Source organism: Staurois parvus, unplaced genomic scaffold (genome assembly GCF_062004578.1).
Source record: "Staurois parvus isolate SC_StPar_1 unplaced genomic scaffold, SC_StPar_1.0 ptg003659l, whole genome shotgun sequence".
NCBI classification, from domain to species: Eukaryota; Metazoa; Chordata; class Amphibia; order Anura; family Ranidae; genus Staurois; species Staurois parvus.
Genome location: NW_028321455.1, coordinates 24,503 through 37,450, shown reverse-complemented (window position 1 = coordinate 37,450; position 12,948 = coordinate 24,503). Strand labels below are relative to the sequence as shown.

The window sequence follows — 12,948 nt, the reverse complement described above, 5'->3', positions numbered from 1 at the left end:
GGCTGATGAACTTCTTCTATTGTATGTGTGAGTGTCAGCGGTACTCCCAGCCCTGGAGTATTAGCAGAGTCAGCGGTACTCCCAGCCCTGGAGAATTAGCAGTGTCAGCGGTACTCCCAGCCCTGGAGTATTAGCAGAGTGTCAGCGGTACTCCCAGCCCTGGAGAATTAGCAGAGTCAGCGGTACTCCCAGCCCTGGAGTATTAGCAGAGTCAGCGGTACTCCCAGCCCTGGAGTATTAGCAGAGTCAGCGGTACTCCCAGCCCTGGAGTATTAGCAGAGTCAGCGGTACTCCCAGCCCTGGAGTATTAGCAGAGTCAGCGGTACTCCCAGCCCTGGAGTATTAGCAGAGTGTCAGCGGTACTCCCAGCCCTGGAGAATTAGCAGAGTCAGCGGTACTCCCAGCCCTGGAGTATTAGCAGTGTCAGCGGTACTCCCAGCCCTGGAGTATTAGCGGAGTCAGCGGTACTCCCAGCTCTGGAGTATTAGCGGAGTCAGCGGTACTCCCAGCCCTGGAGTATTAGCAGTGTAAGCGGTACTCCCAGCCCTGGAGTATTAGCAGTGTAAGTGGTACTCCCAGCCCTGGAGTATTCGCGGTGTCAGCAGTACTCCCAGCCCTAGAGTATTAGCAGAGTCAGCGGTACTCCCAGCCCTGGAGTATTAGCAGAGTCAGCGGTACTCCCAGCTCTGAAGTATTAGCGGAGTCAGCGGTACTCCCAGCCCTAGAGTATTAGCAGTGTCAGCGGTACTCCCGGCCCTGGAGTATTAGCAATGTCAGCGGTACTCCTAGCCCTGGAGTATTAGCAGTGTCAGCGGTACTCCCAGCCCTGGAGTATTAGCAGAGTCAGCGGTACTCCCAGCCCTGGAGTATTAGCAGAGTGTCAGTGGTACTCCCAGCCCTGGAGTATTAGCAGTGTAAGCGGTACTCCCAGCCCTGGAGTATTAGCAGTGTAAGTGGTACTCCCGACCATGGAGTATTAGCAGAGTCAGCGGTACTCCCAGCCTTGGAGTATTAGCAGTATCAGCGGTACTCCAAGCCCTGGAATATTAGCAGTATCAGCGGTACTCCCAGCCATGGAGTATTAGCGGAGTCAGCGGTACTCCCAGCCATGGAGTATTAGCAGTGTCAGCGGTACTCCCAGCCCTGGAGTATTAGCAGAGTCAGCGGCACTCCCAGCCCTGGAGTATTAGCAGAGTAAGCAGTACTCCCAGCCCTGGAGTATTAGCAGAGTGTCAGCGGTACTCCCAGCCCTGGAGTATTAGCAGAGTCAGCGGTACTCCCAGCCCTGGAGTATTAGCCGTGTCAGCGGTACTCCCAGCCCTGGAGTATTAGCCGTGTCAGCGGTACTCCCAGCCCTGGAGTATTAGCAGAGTCAGCGGTACTCCCAGCCCTGGACTATTAGCACAGTATCAGCGGTACTCCCAGCCCTGGAGTATTAGCCGAGTGTCAGCGGTACTCTCAGCCCTGAAGTATTGGCAGAGTCAGCGGTTCTCCCAGACCTGGAGTATTAGCAGAGTCAGCGGAACTCCCAGCCCTGAAGTATTATCAGTGTCAGCGGTACTCCCAGCCCTGGAGTATTAGTAGAGTCAGCGGTACTCTCAGCCCTGGAGTATTAGTAGAGTCAGCGGTCCTCCCAGCCCTGGAGTATTAGCAGAGTCAGCGGTCCTCCCAGCCCTAGAGTATTAGCAGAGTCAGCGGTACTCCCAGCTCTGGAGTATTAGCAGAGTCAGCGGTACTCCCAGCTCTGGAGTATTAGCAGAGTCAGCGGTACTCCCAGCCCTAGAGTATTAGCAGAGTCAGCGGTACTCCCAGCCCTGGAGTATTAGCAGAGTCAGCGGTACTCGCAGCTCTGGAGTATTAGCAGAGTCAGCGGTACTCGCAGCCCTGGAGTATTAGCAGAGTCAGCGGTACTCCCAGCCCTGGAGTATTAGCAGTGTCAGCGGTCCTCCCAGCCCTGGAGTATTAGCTGAGTCAGCGGTACTCCCAGCCCTGGAGTATTAGCTGAGTCAGCGGTACTCCCAGCCCTGGAGTATTAGCTGAGTCAGCGGTACTGCCAGCCCTGGAGCCTTTTGTGAGTTTGGGGAAAGACACAGGGCCCCATAATCCCTTATTGTTCAGGGGCCTCATGAGTTGTCAGTCCGCCCCTGCTGGTACATCTACACCACATTGCACATGCGTCATACCAGATCTACAAATCCAAATGTAAATCTACACCACACTGCGCATGCATTGGGCCATCTACACCACACTGCGCATGCGCTGCAGGGTGTCATCAGGGGGCCATCTGCAAAAACCAGGAAAAGACTGGAGGCCCCCGATGATGTAAGAAGAGAGGATGGCGGCGCGGGACGTGGTGTGCAAAGGATGACACCAAAAGGCACAGAATTTTGCTGTTTATGTGAGGACAACCCAGCAGACAAGAAAAAAATGTCCGGAGGAGTGAAGTTCCTCTTTAAACACTGAAGGACAGTTCACACCCGGTGTGGATCAAGAATGCTCGAAATTGTGTCTTTTTTCCCGCACCGTGCGAAAATGTGCTACCTTCTGCAGACGCGTGTGGATGCCATTGGTTCCTAAAGGCACCCCACACATCTGGCAAACGTGTGTGCGTTCACGACAGCTGAGAATGCTTACCGTGCCCTTTGCTGCGGTGCAATTTTAAAAACCTCTTTGTGCATGTTTCATGCGTGCGTAGCGCAGCCCATCGCAATTAAAGGGCTGCTCGAAATGCGCTGTGCACAAATGCGCATAAAAACGCATGCACTTGGACGCATCTTAAGGTGTCCTTGTCATTTTTCCGCATTCCCTTCGCTTTTTTTTTTGTTTTGCTGAATTAAGGAGCTGTGGGGGAGGGCTGAAGTTTGGCACCCCCATCTTCGCTCCCAGTGCAGCTTGTCCCAAGACTGGCCGTATACAAGAGCTCCGCGAAAACGTAGAACTCTGACAATCTACCTTGCCATGTGACTTGTGCTAAATTGTATTTTTTGGTATAGCCATGGCAATAGTACACAATACGAGTGCAAAAGCTTCAGTATTCCACCATAAGGTGCAAGAAAATATGGAACGCTTCACGAATTTGCGTGTCATCCTTGCGCAGGGGCCATGCTAATCTTCTCTGTATCGTTCCAATTTTAGTATATGTCCTGCCGAAGCGAGGACGAACCACTGGAGGCACTGAACGGTATATAACCCCTCTAAGAAATGAAAGTGTCACATTAAGGAGAGGAGGGGAGTAAAAAACAATTATTGAAAATGTAAAAAATGTATCTACACCTTCCTAAATAGTCCTTGGATGTATCTTCCTGTTCAGCAAGAATGTATTCGGCTTAAATATTACATTTTATACAAAGAATATTGAGCATTTCAAAGGAATAGTCAAAGTATGCAAATCAATAGAGCAGTCAGGAGGCATTGTGGGAGCGCAGACCCCGCCCACCAGGCAATAGGAAGTCTTTGTAACTGCAGCAGCTTTCGGGATTGTTAGAGATGGCTGATGAACTTCTTCTATTGTATGTGTGAGTGTCAGTGGTACTCCCAGCCCTGGAGTATTAGCAGAGTCAGCGGTACTCCCAGCCCTGGAGTATTAGCCGAGTGTCAGCGGTACTCCCAGCCCTGGAGTATTAGCCGAGTGTCAGCGGTACTCCCAGCCCTGCAGTATTAGGAGAGTGTCAGCGGTACTCCCAGCCCTGAAGTATTAGCAGTATCAGCGGTACTCCCAGCCCTGGAGTATTAGCAGAGTGTCAGCGGTACTCCCAGCCATGGAGTATTAGCAGAATGTCAGCGATACTCCCAGCCATGGAGTATTAGCAGAATGTCAGCGGTACTCCCAGCCATGGAGTATTAGCAGAGTCAGCGGTACTCCCAGCCCTGGAATATCAGCAGAGTCAGTGGTACTCCCAGCTCTGGAGTATTAGCAGAGTCAGCAGTACTCCCAGCCCCAGAGTATTATCAGAGTCAGCGGTACTCCCAGCCCTGGAGTATTAGCAGAGTCAGCAGTACTCCCAGCCCTAGAGTATTAGCAGAGTCAGCGGTACTCCCAGCCCTGGAGTATTAGCAGAGTCAGCGGTACTCCCAGCTCTGGAGTATTAGCGGAGTCAGCGGTACTCCCAGTTCTGGAGTATTAGCGGAGTCAGCGGAACTCCCGGCCCTGGACTATTAGCAGAGTGTCAGCGGTACTCCCAGCCCTGGACTATTAGCAGAGTGTCAGCGGCACTTCCAGCCCTGGAGTATTAGCAGAGTCAGCGGCACTCCCAGCCCTGGAGTATTAGCAGAGTCAGCGGCACTCCCAGCCCTGGAGTATTAGCAGTGTAAGCGGTACTCCCAGCCCTGGAGTATTAGCAGTGTAAGTGGTACTCCCGACCATGGAGTATTAGCAGTATCAGCGGTACTCCAAGCCCTGGAATATTAGCAGTATCAGCGATACTCCCAGCCATGGAGTATTAGCGGAGTCAGCGGTACTCCCAGCCCTGGAGTATTAGCAGAGTGTCAGCAGTACTCCCAGCCCTGGAGTATTAGCAGAGTAAGCAGTACTCCCAGCCCTGGAGTATTAGCAGAGTCAGCGGTACTCCCAGCCTTGAAGTATTAGCAGTGTCAGCGGTACTCCCAGCCCTGGAGTATTAGCCGTGTCAGCGGTACTCCCAGCCCTGGAGTATTAGCAGAGTCAGCGGTACTCCCAGCCCTGGACTATTAGCACAGTATCAGCGGTACTCCCAGCCCTGGAGTATTAGCCGAGTGTCAGCGGTACTCCCAGCCCTGGACTATTAGCACAGTATCAGCGGTACTCCCAGCCCTGGAGTATTAGCCGAGTGTCAGCGGTACTCTCAGCCCTGAAGTATTAGCAGAGTCAGCGGTACTCCCAGCCCTGAAGTATTAGCAGAGTCAGCGGTACTCCCAGACCTGAAGTATTATCAGTGTCAGTGGTACTCCCAGCCCTGGAGTATTAGCACAGTATCAGCGGTACTCCCAGCCTTGGAGTATTAGCAGATTTAGCGGTACTCCCAGCCTTGGAGTATTAACATTGTCAGCGGTACTCCCAGCCCTGGAGTATTAGTAGAGTCAGTGGTACTCTCAGCCCTGGAGTATTAGCAGTGTCAGCGGTACTCCCAGCCCTGGAGTATTAACAGTGTCAGCGGTACTCCCAGCCCTGGAGTATTAACAGTGTCAGCGGTACTCCCAGCCTTGGACTATTAGCAGAGTCAGCGGTACTCCCAGCCTTGGACTATTAGCAGAGTCAGCGGTACTCCCAGCCCTGGAGTATTAGCAGAGTCAGCGGTACTCCCAGCCCTGGAGTATTAGCAGAGTCAGCGGTACTCCCAGCCCTGGAGTATTAGCAGAGTCAGCGGTACTCCCAGCCCTGGAGTATTAGCAGAGTCAACGGTACTCCCAGCCCTGGAGTATTAGCAGAGTCAGCGGTACTCCCAGCCCTGGAGTATTAGCAGAGTCAGCGGTACTCCCAGCCCTGGAGTATTAACAGTGTCAGCGGTACTCCCAGCTCTGGAGTATTAGCAGAGTCAGCGGTACTCGCAGCCCTGGAGTATTAGCAGAGTCAGCGGTACTCGCAGCTCTGGAGTATTAGCAGAGTCAGCGGTACTCGCAGCTCTGGAGTATTAGCAGAGTCAGCGGTACTCGCAGCTCTGGAGTATTAGCAGAGTCAGCGGTACTCCCAGCCCTGGAGTATTAGCAATGTCAGTGGTACTCCCAGCCCTGGAGTATTAGCAGAGTCAGCGGTACTCCCAGCCCTGGAGTATTAGCTGAGTCAGCGGTACTCCCAGCCCTGGAGTATTAGCTGAGTCAGCGGTACTGCCAGCCCTGGAGCCTTTTGTGAGTTTGGGCAAAGACACAGGGCCCCATAATCCCTTATTGTTCAGGGGCCTCATGAGTTGTCAGTCCGCCCCTGCTGGTACATCTACACCACATTGCACATGCGTCATACCAGATCTACAAATCCAAATGTAAATCTACACCACACTGCGCATGCATTGGGCCATCTACACCACACTGCGCATGCGCTGCAGGGTGTCATCAGGGGGCCATCTGCAAAAACCAGGAAAAGACTGGAGGCCCCCGATGATGTTAGAAGAGAGGATGGCGGCGCGGGACGTGGTGTGCAAAGGATGACACCAAAAGGCACAGAATTTTGCTGTTTATGTGAGGACAACCCAGCAGACAAGAAAAAAATGTCCGGAGGAGTGAAGTTCCTCTTTAAACACTGAAGGACAGTTCACACCCGGTGTGGATCAAGAATGCTCGAAATTGTGTCTTTTTTCCGCACCGTGCGAAAATGTGCTACCTTCTGCAAACGCGTGTGGATGCCATTGGTTCCTAAAGGCACCCCACACATCTGGCAAACGTGTGTGCGTTCACGACAGCTGAGAATGCTTACCGTGCCCTTTGCTGCGGTGCAATTTTAAAAACCTCTTTGTGCATGTTTCATGTGTGCGTAGCGCAGCCCATCGCAATTAAAGGGCTGCTCGAAATGCGCTGTGCACAAATGCACATAAAAACGCATGCACTTGGACGCATCTTAAGGTGTCCTTGTCATTTTTCCGCATTCCCTTCGCTTTTTTTTTTGTTTTGCTGAATTAAAGAGCTGTGGGGGAGGGGTGCAGTTTGGCACCCCCATCTTCGCCCCCAGTGCAGCTTGTCCCAAGACTGGCCGTATACAAGAGCTCCGCGAAAACGTAGAACTCTGACAATCTACCTTGCCATGTGACTTGTGCTAAATTGTATTTTTTGGTATAGCCATGGCAATAGTACACAATACGAGTGCAAAAGCTTCAGTATTCCACCATAAGGTGCAAGAAAATATGGAACGCTTCACGAATTTGCGTGTCATCCTTGCGCAGGGGCCATGCTAATCTTCTCTGTATCGTTCCAATTTTAGTATATGTCCTGCCGAAGCGAGGACGAACCACTGGAGGCACTGAACGGTATATAACCCCTCTAAGAAATGAAAGTGTCACATTAAGGAGAGGAGGGGAGTAAAAAAAAAATATTCTAAATGTTAAAAATGTATCTACACCTTCCTAAATAGTCCTTTGATGTATCTTCCTGTTCAGCAAGAATGTATTCGGCTTAAATATTACATTTTATACAAAGAATATTGAGCATTTCAAAGGAATTGTCAAAGTATGCAAATCAATGGAGCAGTCAGGAGGCATTGTGGGAGCGCAGACCCCGCCCACCAGGAAATAGGAAGTCTTTGTAACTGCAGCAGCTTTCGGGATTGTTAGAGATGGCTGATGAACTTCTTCTATTGTATGTGTGAGTGTCAGCGGTACTCCCAGCCCTGGAGTATTAGCAGAGTGTCAGCGGTACTCCCAGCCCTGGAGTATTAGCAGAGTCAGCGGTACTCCCAGCCCTGGAGAATTAGCAGAGTCAGCGGTACTCCCAGCCCTGGAGTATTAGCGGAGTCAGCGGTACTCCCAGCCCTGGAGTATTAGCGGAGTCAGCGGTACTCCCAGCCCTGGAGTATTAGCAGTGTAAGCGGTACTCCCAGCCCTGGAGTATTAGCAGTGTAAGCGGTACTCCCAGCCCTGGAGTATTCGCGGTGTCAGCAGTACTCCCAGCCCTAGAGTATTAGCAGAGTCAGCGGTACTCCCAGCCCTAGAGTATTAGCAGAGTCAGCGGTACTCCCAGCCCTGGAGTATTAGCAGAGTCAGCGGTACTCCCAGCTCTGAAGTATTAGCGGAGTCAGCGGTACTCCCAGCCCTGGAGTATTAGCAGAGTCAGCGGAACTGCCGGCCCTGGACTATTAGCAGAGTGTCAGCGGCACTCCCAGCCCTGGAGTATTAGCAGAGTCAGCGGCACTCCCAGCCCTGGAGTATTAGCAGAGTCAGCGGTACTCCCAGCCCTGGAGAATTAGCAGTGTCAGCGGTACTCCCAGCCCTGGAGTATTAGCGGAGTCAGCGGTACTCCCAGCCCTGGAGTATTAGCAGTGTAAGCGGTACTCCCAGCCCTGGAGTATTAGCAGTGTAAGTGGTACTCCCAGCCCTGGAGTATTCACGGTGTCAGCAGTACTCCCAGCCCTAGAGTATTAGCAGAGTCAGCGGAACTGCCGGCCCTGGACTATTAGCAGAGTCAGCGGCACTCCCAGCCCTGGAGTATTAGCAGAGTCAGCGGCACTCCCAGCCCTGGAGTATTAGCAGAGTCAGCGGCACTCCCAGCCCTGGAGTATTAGCAGAGTCAGCGGTACTCCCAGCCCTGGAGAATTAGCAGTGTCAGCGGTACTCCCAGCCCTGGAGTATTAGCGGAGTCAGCGGTACTCCCAGCCCTGGAGTATTAGCAGTGTAAGCGGTACTCCCAGCCCTGGAGTATTAGCAGTGTAAGTGGTACTCCCAGCCCTGGAGTATTCGCGGTGTCAGCAGTACTCCCAGCCCTAGAGTATTAGCAGAGTCAGCGGAACTGCCGGCCCTGGACTATTAGCAGAGTCAGCGGCACTCCCAGCCCTGGAGTATTAGCAGAGTCAGCGGCACTCCCAGCCCTGGAGTATTAGCAGAGTCAGCGGCACTCCCAGCCCTGGAGTATTAGCAGAGTCAGCGGCACTCCCAGCCCAGGAGTATTAGCAGAGTGTCAGCGGTACTCCCAGCCCTGGAGTATTAGCAATGTCAGCGGTACTCCTAGCCCTGGAGTATTAGCAGAGTGTCAGCGGTACTCCCAGCCCTGGAGTATTAGCAGAGTCAGCGGTACTCCCAGCCCTGGAGTATTAGCAGAGTGTCAGTGGTACTCCCAGCCCTGGAGTATTAGCAGTGTAAGTGGTACTCCCGACCATGGAGTATTAGCAGAGTCAGCTGTACTCCCAGCCTTGGAGTATTAGCAGTATCAGCGGTACTCCAAGCCCTGGAATATTAGCAGTATCAGCGGTACTCCCAGCCATGGAGTATTAGCGGAGTCAGCGGTACTCTAAGCCCTTGAGTATTAGCAGAGTCAGCGGCACTCCCAGCCCTGGAGTATTAGCAGAGTAAGCAGTACTCCCAGCCCTGGAGTATTAGCAGAGTCAGCGGTACTCCCAGCCCTGGAGTATTAGCCGTGTCAGCGGTACTCCCAGCCCTGGAGTATTAGCCGTGTCAGCGGTACTCCCAGCCCTGGAGTATTAGCCGAGTGTCAGCGGTACTCCCAGCCCTGCAGTATTAGGAGAGTGTCAGCGGTACTCCCAGCCCTGAAGTATTAGCAGTATCAGCGGTACTCCCAGCCCTGGAGTATTAGCAGAATGTCAGCGGTACTCCCAGCCCTGGAGTATTAGCAGAATGTCAGCGGTACTCCCAGCCATGGAGTATTAGCAGAATGTCAGCGGTACTCCCAGCCCTTGAGTATTAGCAGAGTCAGCGGTACTCCCAGCCCTGGAATATCAGCAGAGTCAGTGGTACTCCCAGCTCTGGAGTATTAGCAGAGTCAGCAGTACTCCCAGCCCCAGAGTATTATCAGAGTCAGCGGTACTCCCAGCCCTAGAGTATTAGCAGAGTCAGCGGTACTCCCAGCTCTGGAGTATTAGCGGAGTCAGCGGTACTCCCAGCCCTGGAGTATTAGCAGAGTCAGCGGAACTCCCGGCCCTGGACTATTAGCAGAGTGTCAGTGGTACTCCCGGCCCTGGAGTATTAGCAGTGTCAGCGGTACTCCCAGCCCTGGACTATTAGCAGAGTGTCAGCGGCACTTCCAGCCCTGGAGTATTAGCAGAGTCAGCGGCACTCCCAGCCCTGGAGTATTAGCAGAGTCAGCGGCACTCCCAGCCCTGGAGTATTAGCAGAGTCAGCGGCACTCCCAGCCCTGGAGTATTAGCAGTGTAAGCGGTACTCCCAGCCCTGGAGTATTAGCAGTGTAAGTGGTACTCCCGACCATGGAGTATTAGCAGTATCAGCGGTACTCCAAGCCCTGGAATATTAGCAGTATCAGCGGTACTCCCAGCCATGGAGTATTAGCGGAGTCAGCGGTACTCCCAGCCCTGGAGTATTAGCAGAGTCAGCGGTACTCCCAGCCCTGGAGTATTAGCAGAGTGTCAGCAGTACTCCCAGCCCTGGAGTATTAGCAGAGTGTCAGCAGTACTCCCAGCCCTGGAGTATTAGCAGAGTGTCAGCAGTACTCCCAGCCCTGGAGTATTAGCAGAATGTCAGCGGTACTCCCAGCCATGGAGTATTAGCGGAGTCAGCGGTACTCCCAGCCCTGGAGTATTAGCAGAGTCAGCGGTACTCCCAGCCCTGGAGTATTAGCAGAGTGTCAGCAGTACTCCCAGCCCTGGAGTATTAGCAGAGTGTCAGCAGTACTCCCAGCCCTGGAGTATTAGCAGAGTGTCAGCAGTACTCCCAGCCCTGGAGTATTAGCAGAGTGTCAGCAGTACTCCCAGCCCTGGAGTATTAGCAGAGTGTCAGCGGTACTCCCAGCCCTGGAGTATTAGCAGTGTCAGCGGTACTCCCAGCCCTGGAGTATTAGCCGTGTCAGCGGTACTCCCAGCCCTGGAGTATTAGCCGTGTCAGCGGTACTCCCAGCCCTGGAGTATTAGCAGAGTCAGCGGTACTCCCAGCCCTGGACTATTAGCAGAGTCAGCGGTACTCCCAGCCCTGGAGTATTAGCCGAGTGTCAGCGGTACTCCCAGCCCTGGACTATTAGCACAGTATCAGCGGTACTCCCAGCCCTGGAGTATTAGCCGAGTGTCAGCGGTACTCTCAGCCCTGAAGTATTAGCAGAGTCAGCGGTACTCCCAGACCTGGAGTATTAGCAGAGTAAGCGGAACTCCCAGCCCTGAAGTATTATCAGTGTCAGCGGTACTCCCAGCCCTGAAGTATTAGCAGAGTGTCAGTGGTACTCCCAGCCCTGGAGTATTAGCACAGTATCAGCGGTACTCCCAGCCTTGGAGTATTAGCAGATTTAGCGGTACTCCCAGCCTTGGAGTATTAGTAGAGTCAGTGGTACTCTCAGCCCTGGAGTATTAGCAGTGTCAGCGGTACTCCCAGCCCTGGAGTATTAGTAGAGTCAGTGGTACTCTCAGCCCTGGAGTATTAGCAGTGTCAGCGGTACTCCCAGCCCTGGAGTATTAACAGTGTCAGCGGTACTCCCAGCCCTGGAGTATTAACAGTGTCAGCGATACTCCCAGCCTTGGACTATTAGCAGAGTCAGCGGTACTCCCAGCCCTGGAGTATTAGCAGAGTCAGCGGTACTCCCAGCCCTGGAGTATTAGCAGAGTCAGCTGTACTCCCAGCCCTGGAGTATTAGCAGAGTCAGCGGTACTCCCAGCCCTGGAGTATTAGCAGAGTCAGCGGTACTCCCAGCCCTGGAGTATTAGCAGAGTCAGCGGTACTCCCAGCCCTGGAGTATTAGCAGAGTCAGCGGTACTCCCAGCCCTGGAGTATTAGCAGAGTGTCAGTGGTACTCCCAGCCCTGGAGTATTAGCACAGTATCAGCGGTACTCCCAGCCTTGGAGTATTAGCAGATTTAGCGGTACTCCCAGCCTTGGAGTATTAACATTGTCAGCGGTACTCCCAGCCCTGAAGTATTAGCACAGTATCAGCGGTACTCCCAGCCTTGGAGTATTAGCAGATTTAGCGGTACTCCCAGCCTTGGAGTATTAACATTGTCAGCGGTACTCCCAGCCCTGGAGTATTAGTAGAGTCAGTGGTACTCTCAGCCCTGGAGTATTAGCAGTGTCAGCGGTACTCCCAGCCCTGGAGTATTAACAGTGTCAGCGGTACTCCCAGCCCTGGAGTATTAACAGTGTCAGCGGTACTCCCAGCCTTGGACTATTAGCAGAGTCAGCGGTACTCCCAGCCCTGGAGTATTAGCAGAGTCAGCGGTACTCCCAGCCCTGGAGTATTAGCAGAGTCAGCTGTACTCCCAGCCCTGGAGTATTAGCAGAGTCAGCGGTACTCCCAGCCCTGGAGTATTAGCAGAGTCAGCGGTACTCCCAGCCCTGGAGTATTAGCAGAGTCAGCGGTACTCACAGCCCTGGAGTATTAGCAGAGTCAGCGGTACTCCCAGCCCTGGAGTATTAGCAGAGTCAGCGGTACTCCCAGCCCTGGAGTATTAGCAGAGTCAGCGGTACTCCCAGCCCTGGAGTATTAGCAGAGTCAGCGGTACTCCCAGCCCTGGAGTATTAGCAGTGTCAGCGGTACTCGCAGCTCTGGAGTATTAGCAGAGTCAGCTGTACTCGCAGCCCTGGAGTATTAGCAGAGTCAGCGGTACTCGCAGCCCTGGAGTATTAGCAGAGTCAGCGGTACTCGCAGCCCTGGAGTATTAGCAGAGTCAGCGGTACTCGCTGCCCTGGAGTATTAGCAATGTCAGTGGTACTCCCAGCCCTGGAGTATTAGCAGAGTCAGCGGTACTCCCAGCCCTGGAGTATTAGCTGAGTCAGCGGTACTCCCAGCCCTGGAGTATTAGCTGAGTCAGCGGTACTCCCAGCCCTGGAGTATTAGCTGAGTCAGCGGTACTCCCAGCCCTGGAGTATTAGCAGAGTCAGCGGTACTGCCAGCCCTGGAGCCTTTTGTGAGTTTGGGCAAAGACACAGGGCCCCATAATCCCTTATTGTTCAGGGGCCTCATGAGTTGTCAGTCCGCCCCTGCTGGTACATCTACACCACATTACACATGCGTCATACCAGATCTACAAATCCAAATGTAAATCTACACCACACTGCGCATGCATTGGGCCATCTACACCACACTGCGCATGCGCTGCACGGTGTCATCAGGGGGCCATCTGCAAAACCCAGGAAAAGACAGGAGGCCCCCGATGATGTAAGAAGAGAGGATGGCGGCGCGGGACGTGGTGTGCAAAGGATGACACCAAAAGGCACAGAATTTTGCTGTTTATGTGAGGACAACCCAGCAGACAAGAAAAAAATGTCCGGAGGAGTGAAGTTCCTCTTTAAACACTGAAGGACAGTTCACACCCGGTGTGGATCAAGAATGCTCGAAATTGTGTCTTTTTCCCGCACCGTGCGAAAATGTGCTACCTTCTGCAGAC

At 53.2% G+C, this 12,948-nt stretch overlaps 2 non-coding genes across 2 annotated transcripts; both read right to left on the bottom strand.

The window, feature by feature from the left end:
• Positions 1–3,052: 3,052 nt before the first annotated feature.
• LOC149427557 (U6 spliceosomal RNA) lies at positions 3,053–3,159 on the bottom strand. Its single transcript, XR_016311256.1, has one exon. It is a non-coding gene; the product is annotated as a U6 spliceosomal RNA (small nuclear RNA).
• Positions 3,160–6,800: 3,641 nt separating this feature from the next.
• On the bottom strand, positions 6,801–6,907 carry LOC149427556 (U6 spliceosomal RNA). Its single transcript, XR_016311255.1, has one exon. It is a non-coding gene; the product is annotated as a U6 spliceosomal RNA (small nuclear RNA).
• Positions 6,908–12,948: the final 6,041 nt, after the last annotated feature.